At 44.6% G+C, this 21,866-nt stretch overlaps 1 pseudogene; it reads right to left on the reverse strand.

Annotated features, from left to right (window-relative positions):
* Nucleotides 1-21,866, reverse strand: part of LOC107294262 — a 76,471-nt pseudogene that overhangs the window by 48,292 nt on the left and 6,313 nt on the right.

A 21,866-nucleotide genomic window follows, 5' to 3' on the forward strand; every position in this document is an offset into this window, starting at 1 on the left:
GGGGGGGGGGAGCTCATCCACCCTCTCCTCACTGAAAACTTCAGCAAGGTCTCTGTATTCCTCTGGTATTTCTGGTAGTCCCTTTTCCTCTCCCATGGATGCTTTTTCTGTTCTTGATTCCAGTAGCCCCCCCTTGGGATTTTAAGTCCATAGGGTCCCCCTTCGGGAATTTGATTTCTGCCATCCTCCAATTTACCCAGGGGTTCCATTTTTGTAACCATTCCATCCCTAAGATCATTGGGCATTCCATGCCTGGGGTCACCACAAATGTTATGTCCTCCTCATGTTTGCCCAGGAAGAGGTGTATTGGTAAAGTGGCTAGGGGAGCTGGCACCCCCCCTGCTATGGACCCATCTAACTTGCCAAATGAGATTGGTTGTTCCAGTCTCCTCGATGGAATGCCCAGATTCCCCACTAGCGTCGGGCTAATAAGGCAGCGGGTGCAGCCAGAGTCTATTAATGCTCTCACCCTCATGGCTTCGGCCATGGGGGGGATGAATATAGTCACTGTCTTGAAGATGGGTGCGATGCGTCCACTTACCAGGGGTTCGCCCTCCGAGCTGTCATCTGAGGCGTCCACCGGCCCTGCGGTGTAGGCTGTGGTTCTTTCCCCCTGTTAAGCAGAGGTGGGGGATTCCACAGCTTCCATCATTCTCATGGCAGGTTCTTTTGGCTTAGCTGGAGGCTTTCCGGAGTTACTGGCCGGTGATCTGTTTGGGTTGTGTTGGGTGGCTCTTGAGTGGCATTCTACAGCTCGGTGCCCTTCTTTCCCGCACTTGAAACACCCCGGTTGCTTCTTGGCCGTGGCCAATGGTTTCACTGGTTCGCGTGTCAGCTCAGGCGGTGAGCGGCTCCATTGTTTTCCTCAGCGGTGCCTCTTCAATATGTCGATCTCTGCTTCCTCTGCCAAGACGTACCATTCCTCGAGTTGGTGTGGGTCCCCTCGGGGCAGGCAAGCATCATATAGGTCATAATTTATTCCGTCTTTGAAATGGCTAAGGAGGATGTCTTCTGGCCAGTTCAGTTTGCTGGCAATGGCCCGGAATTCTTGTGTATATTTGGCTACCGGGCGTTTGCCTTGCCTCATCGTTTTGATCCTTTCGCGGGCTTTGTGATCAGCCAGGGGTTCCTCAAATCATCTTCTCAGGGAGGACATAAAATGGTTGAAGTCGTTGAGCTCTGGGGCATTGGAGTCGTGCAAGTTCACCACCCAATCTGCGGCCGGCCCGTCTAAGGCAGATTGCACAATCCGGATACGGGCTTTGTCGCTGGGGATGTGCCGCCCGTATTCCTCCATGTAGCTGAGGACTTGGGTTAGGAAGAATCCCAAGCGTGTTGGCTCCCCTTTGAATTTCACCTCCAGCGGCGGACGTCTTTGAATGGATCGGTGCCTTCGTTCTCGGTGGTAGTCTCTTCCTTTCGGATTTCCATCTGTGGTTCGGCGGAGAGTGGGGACTACTGGATCAGTAGATGTCCCCGGGGCTGCAAGTTCCACTTCCCCTTCGTTGTCTCTCCCTTTGCAGCTCCAGGAGCTGGGTCGGTCGTAGGGCTCAGGATTCCCCTCTCCTAGGGAGCTGAGAGTTCGCTTCATTAGGTCGATTGCTTTCTCTAGAATCCAGCCCGAGTACGGTGCCCAGCTCCCTTCCTCTTCACTTGCGTGCAGGGATTTGTTGTTTGGGCCCCCGTCTCAGAGTCACCTTTCTTGATTTCTTTCCCCCCTCGCCTTTCTTTCCAACGTCCATTGACCACCGAGGTTTGTGGTCCCGTGTCTCCACCACCTCTTCTCCTGAGGATTCTGACCTCTCAGATCCTGACAGCTGGCAGGGTTTCAGCCGGGGCAGCGGCTCCCTTTCCGGCTCCCTTTCCGGGGAGTTTTCTCCCTTCCTTGCTCCACTGTCTGACATGGTCGTTTTTGCAAAGTCCCCCGGCAAGGGTCTTCCTTCCAGGTGGACTAATTTTGCAAGTCCTGTCTAATGTAAGGACCCACCCCTCTTTGCATCTTAAGAAGACAGAACTCCTGGAATATTTCTTCCAACAGGCATCTTTATTAAGAGAAAGCTGGATGCAGGTGTTCTAGACAGGACTTGGGTCCAAGCTCTCCCATTCAAGGTTTTAAGGGATCCCCATTAGCCACACCCCCATCACCCCCTTCTCCCAGCGACAATCCCAGGCCTTACATTCTCACCCCCTTTTCCTCATTGCCGGGAGGAGACTTCAAAAAGGATTACATGAAAGCTAATGACCCCCATTGTTATTGTTAGTCCGTTTGGTGATATCCACATCCAGTCCCTTTGAAGTAGGCTGAAGGAAGTGAGGGCCATAAAGCCCCTTTGTTCACCCCCTTCCCTTCATCGTATGACAGAATCCAGAGCNATCCATAATATAAATCCCAACCCTCAAGTATCAAGATATCTCTATTAGTTAAATTAATCCAATCACTAATCCAAGTTAATACCACTGCTTCATAATACAATTTTAAATTAGGGGCTTTAAGTCCCCCTCTTTCCCGTGCATCTTGCAAAATTTTAAATTTTACCCTAGGTTTTTTCCCCTGCCATATGAACCTATTGATGCCTCTTTGCCATTCTTCCAAATTTGAATCCTTTTTTAAAATAGGTATCATCTGAAACAAAAAAAGAAACTTGGGGAGAACATTCATTTTTATTGCTGCAATTCTTCCCAATAATGATAATTGTAATTTCTTCCATTCCATCAAATCCTTTTGAACCTTTTTCCATAACTTATCATAATTATTCATATACAATTTAGCATTGGAAGGATGAGAATAAGAAAAAATTAATTTATCATGTAGAGTGTAATTTTTTGGTTTACTGTGAGCAGATGAGCCTGCTATGTTTGACTTTGTGTTTGGCTTACTCTCTCAATATATAAATGATGCAAAAAGAATTCTTCTCCACAAATGGAAGGATTCCTTTAGGTATCAAGAGAGGACCTTGAAGAGGCTGCTTCTTCTATTATTTAATTTACTATTGCCATAACAGCTTAGACATACAGAGGAAATAGAAAAAGCCTTCCCATTCTCTAGGTGGAAGGTAAATCTGTCTTAAGGCATGCTGGGCTTTCTTTCCAGAAGGCAAGACAAGAAACAATGGATGGAAACTAATCAAAGAGAGAAGCAACCTAGATTTAAGAAGAAATTTCCTAATGGTAGAACAATTAACCAATGGAAAAGCTTACCTTCGGAAGTTGGACAGCTACTTGTCTGAAATTATATAGGGTCTCCTGCTTGAGCAAGGGACTAGAAAACCTCCAAGGTCCCTTCAGACTCTGTTATTCTGTTAATCTTTATTTCTGAACCTAAAATTTGCAGCTGACTCCTAAATAGTTATTAGCAACATTTTCCCAAAACCCCTTTGTAAACAACTTAAAATGTAAACTATATGTATTTTTGTAATATTAATAATTGACATTTAAACAATATTTTTACTGAATGAGTTGTAACTTTTGACAAATTTGGTGAAAGATAAAAATAGTAATTTTAAAAAATAGTAAGTTTAATGTGTTGATGTTATTTAATTAATGTTTACATTCTTACATCTCACAAAATACCCTGCAGTATTGACCAACAAAAAGTAGATTCCTTATCTTTCCATTATCTGCACACATGAATTTTTGGACCTCGTTACTTGTTCAATTTACAGTGACCAGCATCTTACAAGTTTTCATCCATTAGGAAGTAAGCATCCATTTGTCTTTTCTTAGCTATCTGCATCCTCTTGTTTGCTAGGAAGTGTTTCATCCCTAGAGGGTTTGCGTCCTGTGATTCCTCTTAGCAACGCTGGCTAAGAGAGAAAGAATGCATATGAAGGAAGCAGCAATCTGCTAAGTACTCACTTTGCAAATGGGTAGAGCTTCTCCTGCATTGAGTGAGAGGAAGCCCCCTCTGTTTGCTCTGCATATTGTTTCTAGCTCTTCTATAACCCCACTGCAGCTCTTGTTTTCCTTGAGGCAGGAAGGCAGTTTGGTAAATTCCTTGCTGCTAGCCCTTCCTTTCTCTTCCTCTCCTCCCCCCCTCTTTGTTCTCTCTCCTCCCCTGTCATTCTGTCATTAATACTAATCTGAATTTGTCTTGTTTTTTCCTTCCTATTAAATTCCAGGCAACTAAAGTTACACACTTTATAGCTTGTTCCTTCAAAGTATCCATTTATTAAACTCTACCAACCATGGAATGTGCTGGACTCTGGCTAGTGTGTCTCTGAGTGTCTTAAGAAGGTCTGCAACATTAAATAAAAATCAGGTCCTGGATTATGAAGTCTCTTATCATGTAAACATAATTCAATCTGAATGCTGAATTACTATATTAAGAAAGTTTAGGGATCTAATGGAAATAGATTATGTAGCTTAGGTCAACATTGAATTTTGACATTTTTTCCTTTTTATCACATTCAGTAACATAAACAGAATATTCAGGATTTTTTTTCTCCCTGTCGCTGTTGAATCTGTTTATATACTTATGTCTCAGAATGGAATGCACAAAAAGAACTTTAAATGTGATGCTTCAGTAAAGTAGACTAAAAAGTTGGCTCATGACAAACTGAGACAAGGAGTCTTAGCAGAAATTTCCAAAAATAGAGGTATTTTAGAGGTACATTGAAAGAAGCAAGGGATAACCTTTTTCTCCTCAAGAGACTCCATCCAATGGAGGGAATGGGATAGATGTTAGTAGTACCAGAACCAGCAGGTGATGGGGTCCGCAGAATCCAACATTCACTCTCTTGTTCTTTCTCATCCTTTCTCTTTTGTGCATATTCATGTGTGTGTGCTTTGGAAAGAATGGATTCAAACCATCATTTTCTTGCTCAGAGGGGAGCCAACAGCCTGCTCCACATCCTGGCAGGGAAGGTTTGGGCAGAAACTGCTGAAAACATTGTGGTTTAAAGTATTGGCCACTGATGCTTTAGGCCCAGTCACTTTCAGCCCTATCTACTTCCTATCTTGTTTCAAAGATAAAAGAATACCAGGAAAGGAAAATAACAGTGGGGGGAGGGGTGCTATAGATTTTAACTAGCCAGTTATCTGTTGGAAAACCAACTTGGCTAAGACTGTGGCCTCTCAAAATTTCTTCAGTGGTATTGCTGATTGCTTCATTTTCCAGAAGACTGAACAAGCATCAAGGGGATTGGCTTCCCTAAACTTGATTCTAACTAATCAGGAAGAGTTTGCTTAAAATGTAAAAGCAATGAGAATGTTGAGAGGAAGTGATTGAACCATCTTAGGATATAGACTGCTCAGCTAGATAACAATATCAAACAAAACATTTAGTTCAGTCAAAAGCTTTCTTAAATATCTGCAGCACTTTACTAAGCTATCCTGATTTTTTTCTTAGTAGATTATTCTTCAGCATCTTATTTCTGAGAATTTCCCCAACTCATTGACCTGAGAATTTCTGTCTATTGAATCTTACCTAATATTTTTTAAGGTTGTTGAAATTTGCTCCCCTGAAATCAAGTGTCCATTTGAATTCATGTTTTTGAAGTATCTAAAAGTCCAAGATGACTAATAGCTGAACTAAAAGCAATTTTGAATTTATATCAGAAAAAAGGACTGGGGAGGAAACAAAAAAGACTGAAGTGAATATTAAGTTCAATATTTTTCTGAATACTGTAGATGTTTACAGCCAGTTTAAAACCTTGGCTTTTAAAAAAATGTAATGCTGTATTAAAAATTCCTGCCTGGATGCGAACTCACAGCTGAATATTTATACTCTACCATGCTCTGATGGCATAGCATATTCTGAAGCAAAATTATAGTCAAAAGCATATTTGCTATTTGACTTGTGATCATTTTTCTTCCCCTCTTCTCCCCACCCAAGTTTTCTGATTTCTTTTTCAAATTACAATAAATTATGGTTCAAATGCCAGAAGAGTTTAAGTTAATTGGATGTTATCTTAAAAGAGCTAATAAACAAAAGGGTTTGGGGCTATATTTCTGTAGCTTCTCTGCAAAGTAGGAAATGGGGCCCAGTTTCCATTATTTGCATTAAAAAATGTTTAGAGTTCATTGATGGTAAAGATGCATATTAAAACCAGGAAATTGATGGTGCTGTTTCGTCAGGCTTTAATGCATCATCACTTCTCTGGTACAGAGGAGGCAGCAGCATGATGATTTGCATCCTGTGATATCGGTCCTTTGTTATAAACAAAGCTTAGTCTCATAGTAACAGGTTAAAAGAAAAAGGATTTTACAGTCTTCAGGTATTTTACAAAGTACTGCCTAATCTTTTAAATTATGCTTCCTCTTATTAATTTAATAAACCTTACTTGAAGCAGCACTAATTTCATTCACAGTTCAAGTGAAGAGCATTTTGAAATGTATTTTGGAAGAAGTTAATTGAAACAATATCTTAATCCTGCTAACTGACAAAACTTTGAAAAAGGAACCATTGTGAAGGATTATCACAATGGTGGAAATTCATATTTTACTTTCCATTGTGTTAATTTATGCTATGATTATTGGGAAGTGCATTGATTCTAACCTCAGTTTTCATGATTTTTATTTGCTTAGGACCATGATAACCACAGTTTACTAACTTTAGTACAGGAAAAGTTGCTTAGAAAGACAGGAAGGAGTGCCCTTTGCTAATTAGTTTCTATTCTCCACATTTTCCCTTTTATCCAACTAATTTATTTAAAGGTATATCACTATGTGCTAAAATAAAGCATTCAGCTGGCTCCTTTCTCCTTATTGCCGCCTGCTCTAATAATTCATTTGTTAGCTCAATAGTTAACAGAGTATCTGAGCATGGATTTCACGGGGGTTGAAATGATGTTAAGTGAACCAGTGCTGTCAATTCTGCTTTTAGACTAGCTTTCCTTGGGGAAAAGGGAATCTGGATCTAAATAAATTGTGATCTCAGAAATGAGATTGTTACCTCAGACAAATTTGTTTGATTTGTGATTTGAGTCAGGTACACTGAATAGGAAGAGGAACATATGAATATGTATGGCAATGTTTGGGACAAAATACATTCTGATGTCTTTGGAGGTTTTTTTTCTCATTTTTTTTCCTTTAAATATTCCTTTTATGTTTTCGGGACGCAGGCATTAAATGAAGACACATGGTGAACATCAAGCTTTCTTTATTGACTTCTCCTTACAACCAACAACAACCAAAAGGCTCGCAGGCCTTTTATACTGTCCTAAACCCGGACAGTGTCAGCCAATAGGAATCTGGCTGTTTTCGCGCCTTGCGCATGCGTGCAAGGCTGGCGATAGCCAGTCTGATCCCGGGCAGCTTTTGGTCTGCCCGGGACCATTTGCAACATTTCTGAGCCTGCTGAATGCTTCAGCAAGCTCAGGACACAACACCCCTCCCCCCTAGTTAAAACAATATACCTTATGATATAACCGCACAGGTACATGTGTTCAAGGGACTGGGGGTTAATGTAATTCACAATTGCCTGCACACAGGCAAGCACTCTTATACATACAATCATTCAGAAAGAAAATAGAACAAATAATAAGCTGAAAATAACACCCCTTCACTGAGTGTTTTGTTCTGCATCTTGTTTAAGGACTAGTAAGATTCCCTTAGAATTGACAGAAACCTCACATAGTCCTCAAGATGTTTAGGTGGGCCTTTGGCCTGTTGTGACCTTCTGATGGCCGGTGAGTGTGCTTGGCCTGCCAGCTCACCTGCCAGGCTAGGCAGACCAGGACTTTGATGCCCCCAAAGCTCAGGTGCCCCACCCAGCTGCTGACTGGCTGGACCCTCTAAGCCCAAGCCAGAGTTCCTTGGGGGGGTGGAATTCCCCAAGTCCCATGGTGGGGTGTTATTCCCCAAGTCCACAATGGACTCCTCTTGGGAGCACTGTCCCTCGAGCCCAAGACCAACAGCTGGAGTGGCCTGAGTGGCGGATGTGCCCCAATACCCCGTGCCCCCCGTGTATGTGTCGGAGGTGCCAGAGTCAGGAGCCGCCTCCATGGCAAACCCCCTTTCTTTGGACTCCCTGTTTGGAGCAATAACTGATGTGTGGGATGACCCTCTTTCCGGAGACTCCCTGTTTGGAGCAATAGCTGAATTATGAGAATGCCCCTGATCTACCACAGGAACGTTTCCAGCAGCATATAAGAAACCACTGGAGCTGGGAGATTGTGGCCCAGAATGCAAATTATGGTCCTCCTCCCCCCCCCCCGAGAGCAGAGTCAGGCGTGGAAACATTGCTGGAGAGCCTCCAACGCAGTTGGTCAATGTGTCATCTGATCGTCCAATGTGTCGCCCATCGTCCAAGGCCACTTCATATGACAGCGGCTCAGAGACCTTGCATACCACTGCTGTGACCCAGAGATGTCCAGGGCCATAGTTCCTTGCCCAGACTGGATCGCCCACCTGTAGTCTCCTAGGTGCCCGTGGCTGTAACACCTGTGAAGCCACCCAGTCTAGGTGCAACCTATCCAGTTTCGTGATGAGGCGGCGACCCCAACGGAGTTCTGCTGGGCTCTTCCCTGTGGCTGTGCAAGGTGTGGTGCGATGTGCAAGAAGGAAATCAGCTAACCTGTGATGCCAGCTGCCATAAGTGAGTCTCTTTAGAGCATCTTTGGTAGTGCGCACCATCCTCTCTGCCTGGCCATTGGAAGATGGGTGGAAGGGAGCAGAAGTCGCATGCCGGATCAAGTTGGCCTGAAGAAAAGCCTGGAACTCAAAAGAGGTAAATTGGTGGCCATTATCTGAAACCAGGACATCTGGAAGTCCATGTGAGGCGAAGATCCCTCTCAACACCTGGATGGTCCTGGCAGTAATAGTGGAGAAAACAGGAACAATCTCTAGTCACTTGGAATGGCTGTCAACGAGGAGAAGGAAGAATTGCCCCTGAAAGGGCCCAGCGTAATCTATATGTACCCATGACCACGGGGTTTGTGTTTCCTCCCACCTATGTACTGGGGCCTGAGGCATTTCAGGCCTTGACTGCTGGCACACTTGGCACCCGTGCACCTGGGCCTCGATGGCTTTATCGAGCCCAGGCCTCCAGAGATGGCTGCACGCAAGCGCTTTCATCCTTACTATACCTGGATGTCCCTCATGCAGAGAGAGCAAAATTCTAGACCTCAATGAGGCTGGGATGACTACCCTACTACCCCATAACAGGCACCCCTTGAAAGTGGAAAGTTCGTGCTTCCTTTGCCAGAAGCTTTGAAACTCCATATCTGGACACGTGTCAGGCCATCCTGACAACACCCATGTCAGCACGCGTGTGAGCGTATGATCAGTGGCAGTTTCAGCAGCCATGTCCCTAGCATTGAGGGGAGATTCAGGCAACTCCTGAATGGACAGAATATTAATAGCAGGAGCAGGATCTGCCTCTATCTGTTTTAGAGGTAATCTGCTGAGGCCATCTGCATGGCCAATTTCCTTTCCAGGTTTGTGAATTAAAGTGTAGTCATATGCTGACAGGAAAATAGACCATCTCAGCATACGTGGGGAAATAATGTGTGGTGTTTGTTTGTTTGTGGTAAACAAACCCAGCAAAGGCTTATGGTCTGTGTAGACTGTGAAGTGGCGGCCATATAAGAAACCATGGAATTTCTTTATGCCAGCCACTATGGCCAAGGCTTCTCTGTCAATCTGAGCGTAATTCTGCTCTGCAGATGACAGAGTCCTTGAGTAGTAGGCCACAGGGACTTGTGTTCCATCAGCCTTAGGTGGCTAAGTACTGCTCCCACCCCATAAGGAGATGCATCGCATGCGATGCACACAGGCAGTTGCTCATTGAAATGTGCTAATACAGCATTTGAAGAGAGCAAGGCCTTAACCTCATTGAAACTCCTTTCATGGACTTTAGTCCACTGCCATGGAGCTTGTTTATCTAAGAGCCGGTGTAACGGCTCTGCCACTGCAGCCTTGTGTGGAAGAAATGTGTGATAGAAATTTAAGAGCCCCAAGAAAGCTTGCAGCTCGCTTTTGGACTTGGGGCTTGGGGCCTGCTGAATCGCTTGAAGCTTCGATTCAGCAGGATGAATGCCTTGAGCATCAATTCTGAAACCTAAGAATTCAGTGGAAGTGACTCCAATCTTACACTTTTCTTGCTTCAGTTTCAGACCCGCTTGGCGGAAACGAAGCAAGATAGCCCTTAATCTCTCAGCTAAGTTTAGAGATGACTCCCCAGCAATGAGGACATCATCAAAATAGGGACAGACCCCAGGAATACCACGAAGTGTGCACTCCATGACACTTTGGAATATGCCAGGGGCTACATTAACCCCAAACTGCAATCTTTTAACCTTAAAGGCTCCTCTGTGTGTTACTATTGTTTGAGCCTCAGCTGTTGCCTCATCAACAGGTAGCTGTTGGTAGGCCTGTGCCAAATCGAGTTTTGCAAAAATGCCCCCCCCCCTTGAGGGAGGCCAGAATGTGGCTTACCACAGGGACTGGGTATGCATGCTGTTGCATTGCTTTGTTCAATGTACATTTATAGTCCGCGCAGATTCGGACTTCTCCATTAGCCTTTAAAGGCGTTACAATGGGAGTTTCCCATGGACTAGAGTCCACAGGTTCTAAGATGCCCTGCTGGAGCAGCTTGTCCAGCTCTGCATCAGTTTTGCTCTTGAGAGCAAAAGGCACCCTTCTAGGCTTAATCCTAATAGGTGTGATAGTTGGGTATAATTGTAGGGCAATGGGAGGCCCCTTGTAAGAGCCAAGCTCTGAGCTAAACACATCAGCAAACTCCCTGCAGACTTCTGCAAGGCCTGGTGTTTGCAGGCTGTGCAGCCCAGTCACTTGGATTCCAAGGGCCTCGAACCAATCGAGTCCAATGAGACTCGTGCGATCATCCCCAACTACCACATCTAGTAGGCCTTCAAAAGCCTTACGCTGCACTTTGAGGGTAGCCTCCCCCTTCACACTGATTCTGGAATTCTGGAAGTCAGTTAGGATTAAGTTCGATGGCCTGAGTTTGACTTGAAGGCCACTACTGCTGCAAATCCTTTTGAAGATGTCATGTAAAATGATCGATAGAGCGGACCCTGTGTCCAACTCCATTGATAAGGGAACCCCTTGCAACTTCACGTCAATGTGAAGCTTTTTCTTAAGGGGCTTGTGTGTCCCTGTTATCAGAATACTCCTGCGCGATGCGCAGAAACCCACCCTCTGTTGGCTGGGGACCCTGGTACCTTTCCGAAGCAATTCTTCCCGAGGTTGGGCCTTCTGGCGACCCAAACAGATGGAGGCAATGTGGCCTTGCCCAGCAAATGGCGGAGCGGAATCTGAAGTCCGCACATTTGTGGTGTCCTCCACACCCAAAGCACTGAGGAGATGCTGAAGCCTTGTCTGGACGCTCCTTCGGCCTTCTCTCAGCTGGCTGGTGTAGCCTGTCCACCTCCACTTCAGGATCCGTTTCTGGATCTTCTCTAGCGACCTCTTGATGGACGATCACGGTGGCTGGAGGGTTTCTGGTGAGCTGCAAAGCCTTCACAGTACCACCTGCTGCTTCTTCAGCTGCAACCTCTCTCAATGCATCTTGGAATGAAACTTCTTCCTTGGCGAAGATCTTCTGTTGCAGCTCCCTACTTTGTAGGCCACAAATGAAACGATCTCGCAGCCTCTCTTCCAGGTCCTTGAATTCACAAGGCCTGGCCGCTTGTCTTAAGGCAGCAATAAAGTCCGCAGCAGACTCACCCGGCCTCTGGTCTCTCTGCTCAAACACGTGCCTCCAAGCAATTACAGAAAGTTTAGGCTGGAAATATTCTTTAAGCATTTTCTTCAAGTCAGTATAAGTTACTGACTCTAAAAGCACAGGGTCCACCAGGTTCTCTGCTATGTCGAACGTTTCCTGTCCACAAACACGCAGCAGAGTTGCCACTTTAAGGCCGTGTTCCCTTATCTGATTGACCCTAAAGTAGTTCTCTACCCGTGCCACGTATGAATTCCAGGGAGACATCAAAGTCAGATAAGCGGCCAATCTTAGACATCTTAAGTCTTCACAGGCCTCGTTAATGTCTTTCGCTGCAAGGCTCGTCTTATTGGGGGGAAGGAGTCCGTTTGCCAAGCTCACCTCCAGCGATGCTGTACTGGCAGGCTGAATCGCAGAGTTGGACGCCGACTTCCCAAGCTTCAGGACCTTCTGTGAGTCCTCAATTCAGTTGTAAATCTTCCGCTTGCCTGCAGCGATCCCACCTTCGTCGCCAGTTTTATGTTTTCGGGTCGCAGGCATTAAACGACGACACATGGTGAACATCAAGCTTTCTTTATTGACTTCTCCTTACAACCAACAACAACCAAAAGGCTCACAGGCCTTTTATACTGTCCTAAACCCGGACAGCGTCAGCCAATAGGAATTTGGCTGTTTTCGCGCCTTGCGCATGCGCACAACGCTGGCGATAGCCAGTCTGGTCCCGGGCAGCTTTTGCAACATTTCTGAGCCACCATTTGCAACATTTCTGAGCCTGCTGAATGCTTCAGCAGGCTCAGGACACAACAATTCCCATTCAATAACTATCCATGTTCAGTCAGCTGTTATTGTTGTCATGCTAATTTTTGGTTTTGTGAGTGAAGATCAGCCTCACTCTTCAGCTCTGCCCATTCCCAACTGAATGCCAGAAACTTTCTTGTGAAGAAAGGCAAAATTCTTCTCCACAGCTGAAAACAGGGCCATGGCTCTGACAATTAAACATTAGACTGGTCAATTCAATGATCAGTTGAAAGGATACAGTAGAAATATAGTCTAGAAAAGTGCTCCTTTCCCTTTGCTTTTTGGGAGTAACCTATTTTTCTTATAAGGATAACCATCAGTCTCTTTCAAATAACAAGGCAAAGTCACATTCAAATGGGATATGGGAAACTTCTCAGCCCTGCATCTGTGTTTACTTCTTACTATCAGTCCAAGTCACTGAGCATTTCATAGATGAGTTTTATTTCTTATGGTCCATACTCTAGCCTTCCAGTATTTTCCATGAATTTCATGCTGAAGGACAATTTCATAACCAATTAAAAATGAAAGTATTGCATTGAAGTACAGTAGAAATACTGTTAAAATGCTGAAGCCTGTGAGCATTTGGATTTGCAAAATATTATATTGTTTTTCTTAATATTTATTGTTTACTACCTACCTATAATTTAACAAAATGAATTTTAATGTGGAGAAAAGCAAAGTTTTACCTTTAGGCAGGAAAAATCAAAGGTACAAGTACAGATTAGGCTAGACCTGGCTCAAAAACAATAACTGTGAGAGGGACCTTGGAGTCCAAGTGGATGATTATTTGAATATGAGCCAGCAGTATGCAGCAGCAGCCAAAAAAGCTAATACAATCCTAGGCTGTATAAACAGAGGCATAGAATCAAGATCATGCAAAGTATTAGTACCGCTTTATAAAACCCTAATGAGACCACGCCTGGAATACTGCAATCAATTTTGTCTCCATACTACCAAAAAAAAAATGTTGAGACTTTGGAAAGAGTTCAGAGAAGAGCAACTAAAATGATCAAAGGCCTGGAGACTAAAACATATGAAGAATGGCTGCAGGACTTGGGTTTGGCTAGTCTAAAGAAAAAAAAAAGAAACAGGGGTGACATGATAGCAGTATTCCAGTATTTGAGGGGCTGCCACAAAGAAGAAGGGGTCAAATTATTCTCCAAAGCACCAGAGGGCAGGACAAGAAACAATGGTTGGAAACTGACCAAAGAGAGAAGCAACCTGGAATTAAGAAGAAATTTCCTGACAGTGAGGACAATTAACCAGTGGAACAGCTTGCCTTTAGAAATCATGGATGCTCCATCACTGGAGGTTTTAAAGAAGAGACCAGACAGTCACTTGTCTGAAATGGTATAGGTTCTCCTGCTTGATCAGGGGGCTGGACAAGAAGACCTCCAAGGTCCCTTCCAGTTCTATTCTATTCTAAACATTCTAAATGTTCTGTTTTGTGCTTGGTTGGCGTGACACTGGGAGTTTCCCATGAAAACTCAACGGGCTCTAAAATGCCTTGTTGCAACAGCTTGTCCAGCTCTGCATTGATTCTCTGCTTTAGGGCAAAAGGCACCTGACGAGGCTTAATCCTTATCGGTGCTATTGAAGGATCTAACCATAGTGCAATTGGAGGCCCTTTGTATGCCCCTAACTCTGAGCTGAAGACATCAGCAAACTCTTTACACACCACCGAAAGGCTCGTTTGCAAGCTATTTCACCCAGTCACCTGAATTCCCAAAGCATCAAACCAATCAAGCCCAATTAGGCTCGTGCAGTTGCCCTCAACAACTATGACTTCCAAGGGACCCTCAAAATTCCTGAACTGCACCCCAAGTGTGGCCTCCCCCTTTACGTTCACCCGGGAATTTTGGAAGTCGGTTAAGACGAGGTTCGACGGCCTGAGCTTAACTCGTTTGCCGCTGCGACTGCAAATCTGCTGAAGTGTTCTTTGGGAGATTATCGATAGAGCTGAACCCATGTCCAACTCCATGTCAGAAGGAACCCCTTACAACTTGACTTTGAGGTGTAACTTCTCCTTGAGTGGGTGATGGGCACCTGTCCTAAACACGCTCCTTCTACTCGCGCAAAAACCCACCCAATTTTGACTGGGGACCCTGGTACCTTTCCGAGGCAACTCTTCTGATGAATGTTCTTTCCTGCGACCCAAACAAACAGCGATGTGGCCCTGCTTGCCACATGCCCGGCAAGGGGCTGTGTGGAACTGACAGTCAGCCCGTTTGTGTCGGCCTCCACACCCGATGCACCGAGAGAAGGAAACTGCCTTGTCAGGTTGCCATTGAGGCCTTCTTTCCAGGGGTAGCTGCAGCCGATCGACTTCATGGTCCGAGTCAGAGTCTTCAACTCTCTTGATGTCCTCGTGGTGGATGGCCTCTGTGCAAGGAGGGTTCTTGGAGAGACGCGACGTAGGAGGTCCACCTCTCTGGATGAGCGACGTTGAATTCGGAGAGTTTTCCGATCTTTGCCATGGTGAGTCTTTCGTGGCCTTTTCAATGCCTTGTCTTTCCTGGCCTTTTCAATGCCTCGTGCGGCGCATGCTTCCGTGGGACTTCCAGGGCGAAACCTTTGGAAGCACTCTCCTCCAGCGTTTTTGTACTGGCAGGATAGAGTGAGGGGGAGTGGAATGCCATTCCAACCAAGCGCTTGCTTGGCTTGACCCCCATAGTGACTCAGCTCTTCGAATTGTGGCAGCACAATTCCACCTTCATCGCCAATGTTCTGTTTTCTGCTTGGTTCAGCATTTAAGAGGCAGCAATAGAAACAAGTACTTCTTTATTGAAGTCAAAACAGAAACTAACAAGTATTGTTCCACTCCTATTTATACATTCAGCTCTGGGCGGCATCAGCCAATGAGAGTACAGCATTCTCCCGCTCAAATGCATACTAATCAACCTTGTAGACAGCAAGTCTGGCTAGCAGGCCACGTGGTCTGCTAACCATTCCTGCACAGATTCCAGCCACCTGCGTCATAAATTTAACTCAATACATTACACCAAACACTCCATTTCTCATTGCACTGAGGAACTCACAGAGTAGCCATAGATATTTTTCTGATCTGCAACTACTGGCCCAAGATTTTTATTTATCCAAAGTAGGTTCTGACACAAAGAGAATAAGACTATGACTTTGACTGTATATTATTTAAATATACAGCTCATCAACTGCTGCTGACCCCTAAATGACTTGGGGATCTAAAGAATTCCTTTTTTTAATGCATACTTCCATACTATAAGACAGAGGTCCCCAACCCCCTATCCAGGACCGGCACCGGACCATGGCATACCAGAAACCGGGCCGTGCAAATAAGCGAAGCCCCATCCATGGGATGCAGGCAGCACACGAAACCCTCTGGTCCGTGGAAAAACCTCTCCCCACAGAACCAATCCCTGGGGCCTAAAGAATTGGGGGCCTCTGCTCTAAGATAACAATCTTCTGACTGAAGTTTGCTGACATTCATATGAGATATGACCAATGTCTTCCTGAGGGAAGCCTTTCTGAAACCTTCCCTATATTGTTTTCATTGCTCATCGAATTCTGGAGTGATGCCTATTAAAAATTCCTTATTATGTCATTTTCTTATTGCCGGTGACAATTTGTATTGATTGAACAGAATGATTAGTTGATTGTAGTTATTTGTTTTTATTATTTTATGATGAATTACTGAATTGTTTTATCATATTTTAATGTGAATCTCATTTACATAATGAGATATTTTAAAAAAGAACCAAAAATAACAAACAGATAAAGAAAATAGTACTGTTTCTTAAGGGAGTTCTATTACGAATACTTATTTTTGACACACATTGATAATATCAACACCACAGAACAGAACAACAGAATAGAACAGAATCAGAATACAGCTGGAATGGACCTTGGAGGTCTTCTAATCCAACCAACCCCCTGCTCAAGCAGGAGACCCTATACAATTTCAGACAAGTGGCTCTCAAGTCTCTTCTTAAAATCCTCCAGTGATGAAGCACCCACAACTTCTGAAGGCAAGCTATTCCACTGGTTAATTATTCTCACTGTTAGGAATTTCTCCTTAATTCCAGGTTGTTTCTCTTTGATTAGTTTCCATTCATTGTTTCTTGTCCTGTCCTCTGGTGCTTTGGAAAATACTGGAATACTGCTAACATGTCATCCTTAGTCCTTCTTTTCTCTAGACTAGCCAAACCCAATTCCTGCTATGGTTCTTCATATGTTTTAGTCTCCAGGCCTTTAATCATCTTAGTTGCTCTTCTCCGCACTTTTCCCAAAGTCTCAACATCTTTTTTGTAATGTGACCAAAAGTGGATGCAGTATTCCAGGTCTCATATGAGATACATATATCATATATTGTCTATCACTTTAAAATAATAGGAGTTATTCCTAGTAAAGGGTTTCTTTTTTTCTGTTTCAATGATGGCTGATGGCACTATTTGGAATATCTCTCCGAATATTGTTTATTATTGTTGTTCTGTTTTCTGCTTGGTTCAGCATTGAAGAGGCAGCAATGGAAACAAGTACTTCCTTATTGAAGTCAAAAACAGAAACTAATAAGCATTGCTCCGCCCCTATTTATACATTCAGCCAATGAGAGCACAGCATTCTCCCGCTCAATTGCATACGAAACAGCCTTGTAGACAGCAAGTCTGGCTAGCAGGCCACGTGGTCTGCTAACCGTACCTGCACATATCCCAGCCACCTGCTTCATAAATTTAACTCAATACATTACACCCCTCCTCCTTGGCTCTTTGACACATACAAAGCATTGTTTGTTGTGCAAAGACTACACACATTCAAAGACACAATAGCACTCAGTGGTACATAATCTTTACATTACATTGTTCAAAATTTAAGAATACTTAAACATTTTAGTTTGCAAGGAAAACACATAAGCATTCAAAATTTCAAAGAAACATACATAAGCATTTAAGTTTGCACTAAAAATACATTAGCATTTTAAGTTTGCAATGACAAAAACCTTACGTAGGCCTTTAAAAATTTCAGTGGGCCTTTCGCCTGCTCCGAATGTCTCAGAGCTGCTGCTAGCTCCCGATCTGCAAGCTCGCCTGCCAGGCTCGGCAGACCGGGGCTGTATGACCCGTCCGACATGGGCAAAGCCAATTCGTGAAGGCTGGCCTGTTCCGGTATACCCAAGCCTTTGTCCATTTCCCCGTGGCTGGCCTGTTCCGGTAGGCCTGAGCCAGAGTTCCCTGGTGGTGGTGTAGAATCCACCAGACCAGCGTGAAAAGCCAATTGAGAGCAATGTCCCATGGGTGCAATGCCTGAAGCAGGAGCGGCATGAAAAGCCGATTGAGAGCAATGTCCCATGGGCGCAGTGCCTGAGTTAGGAGCAGCTTTGTTGGCAAAACCCCCGTTCGGTGATCGCAAGGTTCCACTTTCGCTGAGAGACTCAGATGCACGATCGCAATCGTGTTCCTCCCCCCTGAGAGCAGAGTCAGGAGCGGAAGAGTGGCGTGGTAACCTCCAACGCAGCTGGTCAATGTGCTTGCAGAGCACACAACCATCTTCCAGGGCCACTTCGTATGAGAGTGGCCCTGACACCTTGCAAACCACAGCTACCACCCACAGTGCCCCTGGTCCATAGTTGCACACCCAAACCAGATCATCCACTTGCAAGTGCCTCGGTGCCTTAGGCTGCGGCACTTGTGAAGCAACCCTTTCTGGATGTAAGCGATCCAGCTTTGTGATCAGACGGTGCCCCCATCTGAATTCAGCTGGGCTCTTGCCTGTAGAAGTGCAGGGCATTGTGCGTTGGCAGAATAGGAAATCTGCCAACCTGTGGTGCCAATTGCCATGGGTGATCCTCTTCAAGGATTCCTTGGTCTTTCTGACCATGCGTTCCACTTGGCCGTTAGAGGTCGGGTGAAATGGAGCCAAAGTGGCATGCCTAATCATATTTGCCCTTAAGAAGGACTGAAACTCTGCAGAAGTAAATTGGGCCTTATTGTCTGAGACTATGACATCTGGGAGCCCATGTGTTGCAAAGATGTCCTGCAGAACCTGGATGGTCCTGGCAGTAGTCACAGTAGACACTGGAACGACCTCTAGCCACTTGGAGTGACTGTCCACAACAATGAGGAAGAGTTGCCCCTGAAAGGGGCCAGCAAAATCAATATGGATCCTTGACCAAGGAGCGTGTGTGGTCTCCTATCTATGCACAGGAGCATGTGGCATTTCTGGCCTTGACTGCTGGCAAATGAGGCACCTGTGGACCTGGGCCTCGATGTCTTTATCGAGTCCAGGCCACCAGAGATAGCTACGAGCGAGCGCCTTCATCCGGACTATGTCCCTCATGCAGAGAATCAAGGACTCAGTGAGGTCGGGATTACTACCCTACTGCCCCACAAAATACAATCCTTAAAGGTGGATAACTCATGCTTCCTTTTCCAGAAACTCTGAAAGTCGGGGCCAGGACACGTTTCCGGCCATCCTGTGAGCATCCAGTTTAACACACGGCTCAACATGTTGTCTGAACCTGTTTCAACAGCTACATCCCCTGCGTTAAGGGGAGACTCCGGAAAATCCTGGATAGACAGGATGTGGTTGGCTGGAGCAGGATCTGATTCTAATAGCTATAGAGGCAACCTACTAAGGCCATCTGCATGGCCCATTTCCTTACCTGGTTTGTGAACCAAACAATAACCATAAGCAGATAAGAATATTGATCACCTCAACATTCTAGGAGACATAATCTGGGGTGTCTGCTTGTTTGTAGTGAACAATCCCAGAATTGACTTGTGGTCAGTGAAGACCGTGAAGTGGCGGCCATACAAAAAGCCATGAAACTTTTTTATGCCAGCCACAATGGCCAATGCCTCCCTATCTATTTGCGCGTAATTCCGTTCCACTGCTGAAAGAGTCCTGGAGTAATAAGCTATAGGGACTTGTGTCCCATCAACCCTAAGATGGCTTAACACAGCTCCGATCCTGTACGGGGATGCATCACACGCGATGCAGACTGGCAACTGCTTATTGAAATGAGCTAACACCGCATTTGAGGACAACAATGCTTTAACTGCAGCAAAACTCCTCTCGCGGACACTTGTCCACTTCCATGGGGCCTGTACGTCCAAGAGCCAGTGTAACGGCTCTGCCACTGTGGCGTTGTGGGGGAGGAAAGCATGATAGAAGTTGAGGAGTCCCAGGAAGGCCTGAAGCTCTCCCTTCGACTTGGGACTGGTGCCTGCTGAATTGCTTTGAGCTTGGATTCAGCAGGATGAATGCCTTTGGCATATATACGAAACCTCAGGAATTCTGTGGAAGTGACTCCAATTTTGCATTTCTCCTGTTTGAACTTCAGCCCCGCTTCGCGGAAATGCCGCAAGACGTCAGCGAGGTTTTCGACTGATTCCCCAGCTATGAGGACATCATTGAAATATGGGCATACACCTGGAATGTTGCAGAGCGTACGCTCCATCACGCTCTGAAAAATGCCAGGGGCTACATTAACCCCGAACTGTAACCTTTGCACCTTGAAGGCTCCCCGGTGGGTTACAATGGTTTGGGCCTCAGCCGTAGCATCGTCCACCAGCAGCTGCTGATAGGGCTGAGCCAAATCTAATTTGGCGAAAATGCTACCTCCCTGTAGTGAAGCCAAGATGTGGCTGACTACAGCCACCGGATAGGAGTGCTGCTGGAGAGCTTTGTTTAACGTGCATTTATAGTTAGCACAAATGTGGACTTCTCCGTTGGCCTTAAGTGGCGTGACAATGGGAGTTTCCCATAGACTGCTATCAATGGACTCTAAAATGCCTTGTTGCAACAGCTTGTCCAGCTCTGCATTGATTCTCTGCTTTAGGGCAAAAGGCACCCGACAAGGCTTAATCCTCATCGGTGCTATTGAAGGATCTAACCATAGTGCAATTGGAGGCCCTTTGTATGCCTCTAACTGAGCTGAAGACATCAGCAAACTCTTTACACACCGCCAAGAGGCTCGACGTTTGCAAGCTATTTAACCCAGTCACCTGAATTCCCAAAGCATCAAACCAAAGCATCAAGTCCAATTAGGCTCGTGCGGTTGCCCTCAACAACTATGACTTCCAAGGGACCCTCAAAATTCCTGAACTGCACCCTGAGTGTGGCCTCCCCCTTTACGTTCACCTGGGAATTTTGGAAGTCGGTTAAGATGAGGTTCGACTGCCTGAGCTTTATTCATTTGCCGCTGCGACTGCAAATCTGCTGAAGTGTCCTTTGGGAAATTATCGATAGAGCTGAACCCGTGTCCAACTCCATGTCAGAAGGAACCCCTTGCAACTTGACTTTGAGGTGTAACTTCTCCTTGAGTGGGCGATGGGCGCCTGTCCTAAACACGCTCCTTCTACTCACGCAAAAGCCCACCCTGTTTTGACTGGGGACCCCGGTACCTTTCCGAGGCAACTCTTCTTCTTTTTTTTTTTAACAAAATGTTATTAAGTTTATATAGATAAGGAAAAATAGGAACAATACAGGTATGGTAAAGGGAAGGGTGGAAGGAAAGGGGAAGGGAATAAAGAATTAGGGTAAAATTGGGATAGGTATAATCACATATTTCAACAAACAAGCTACCGTCTGGATCATAATAGTGAGTAAATATCATATTCAACCATTTTTAACAAAGCCTAGACTATAACATATTAAAAACAATTAGTAAACAAATAGGTTAATCTATTAAGTAAACACTACTAATATAATCTCAAAAAATCTTAACAATCAAAAGTAACAAATGAAAATCAGTAAATCAAGAAAAATAATCATATCATCAAAATGTTAGTTAGAACTCGATTAAAAATCAGTCATCTCTTCTAAAATATTGAATCCTTCAAGTTCTAACGTGTCTCTACCCATTGATAAAATTTTCCCAAGTTCTAAAATAAATTGAATCATCTTTTTCTTTCATTTCTAATGTTAGTCTATCCATTTCCGCACACTCTAAAATTTTAGTAATTATAATCCAGTCAGATGGTAAGTTCTCATTTTTCCAAAATTGGGCAAATACTATCCTTGCAGCAGTTAAAACATGCAATATCAAGTAGTCATTCTCTTTACCATAATCAGGTCTTAATATTCCTAACAAAAACAATTCTGGTTTAAATTCTATCTGTAGTTTCATCATCTTTTCCAACCATCTATGGATCTTAGACCAATATTTCTTAGCGATAGGGCATGTCCACCAAGCATGGTAATAAGTGCCTGGCTGTTGTTTACATTTCCAGCAGATATCCGAAACATTTTTAAACATTTTCGCTAAGTGAACTGGTGTCATATGCCATCTATAAAACATCTTATATAAGTTTTCTTTATATGCTACCGCTTTTGTAAGCTTAATATTTTTATCCCAAAGTTTTTGCCAGTCTTCCAAATCTATAGAATGTCCAAAGTTCTTTGCCCATACTATCATTGTTTCTTTCACTTGTTCTTCTTCCATCTTCCAGTTTAAAAGAAATTTATA

The sequence above is a fragment of the Protobothrops mucrosquamatus genome, unplaced genomic scaffold (assembly GCF_001527695.2).
Source record: "Protobothrops mucrosquamatus isolate PMUCROS unplaced genomic scaffold, P.Mucros_1.0 scaffold1881, whole genome shotgun sequence".
In the NCBI taxonomy this organism is placed as follows: Eukaryota; Metazoa; Chordata; class Lepidosauria; order Squamata; family Viperidae; genus Protobothrops; species Protobothrops mucrosquamatus.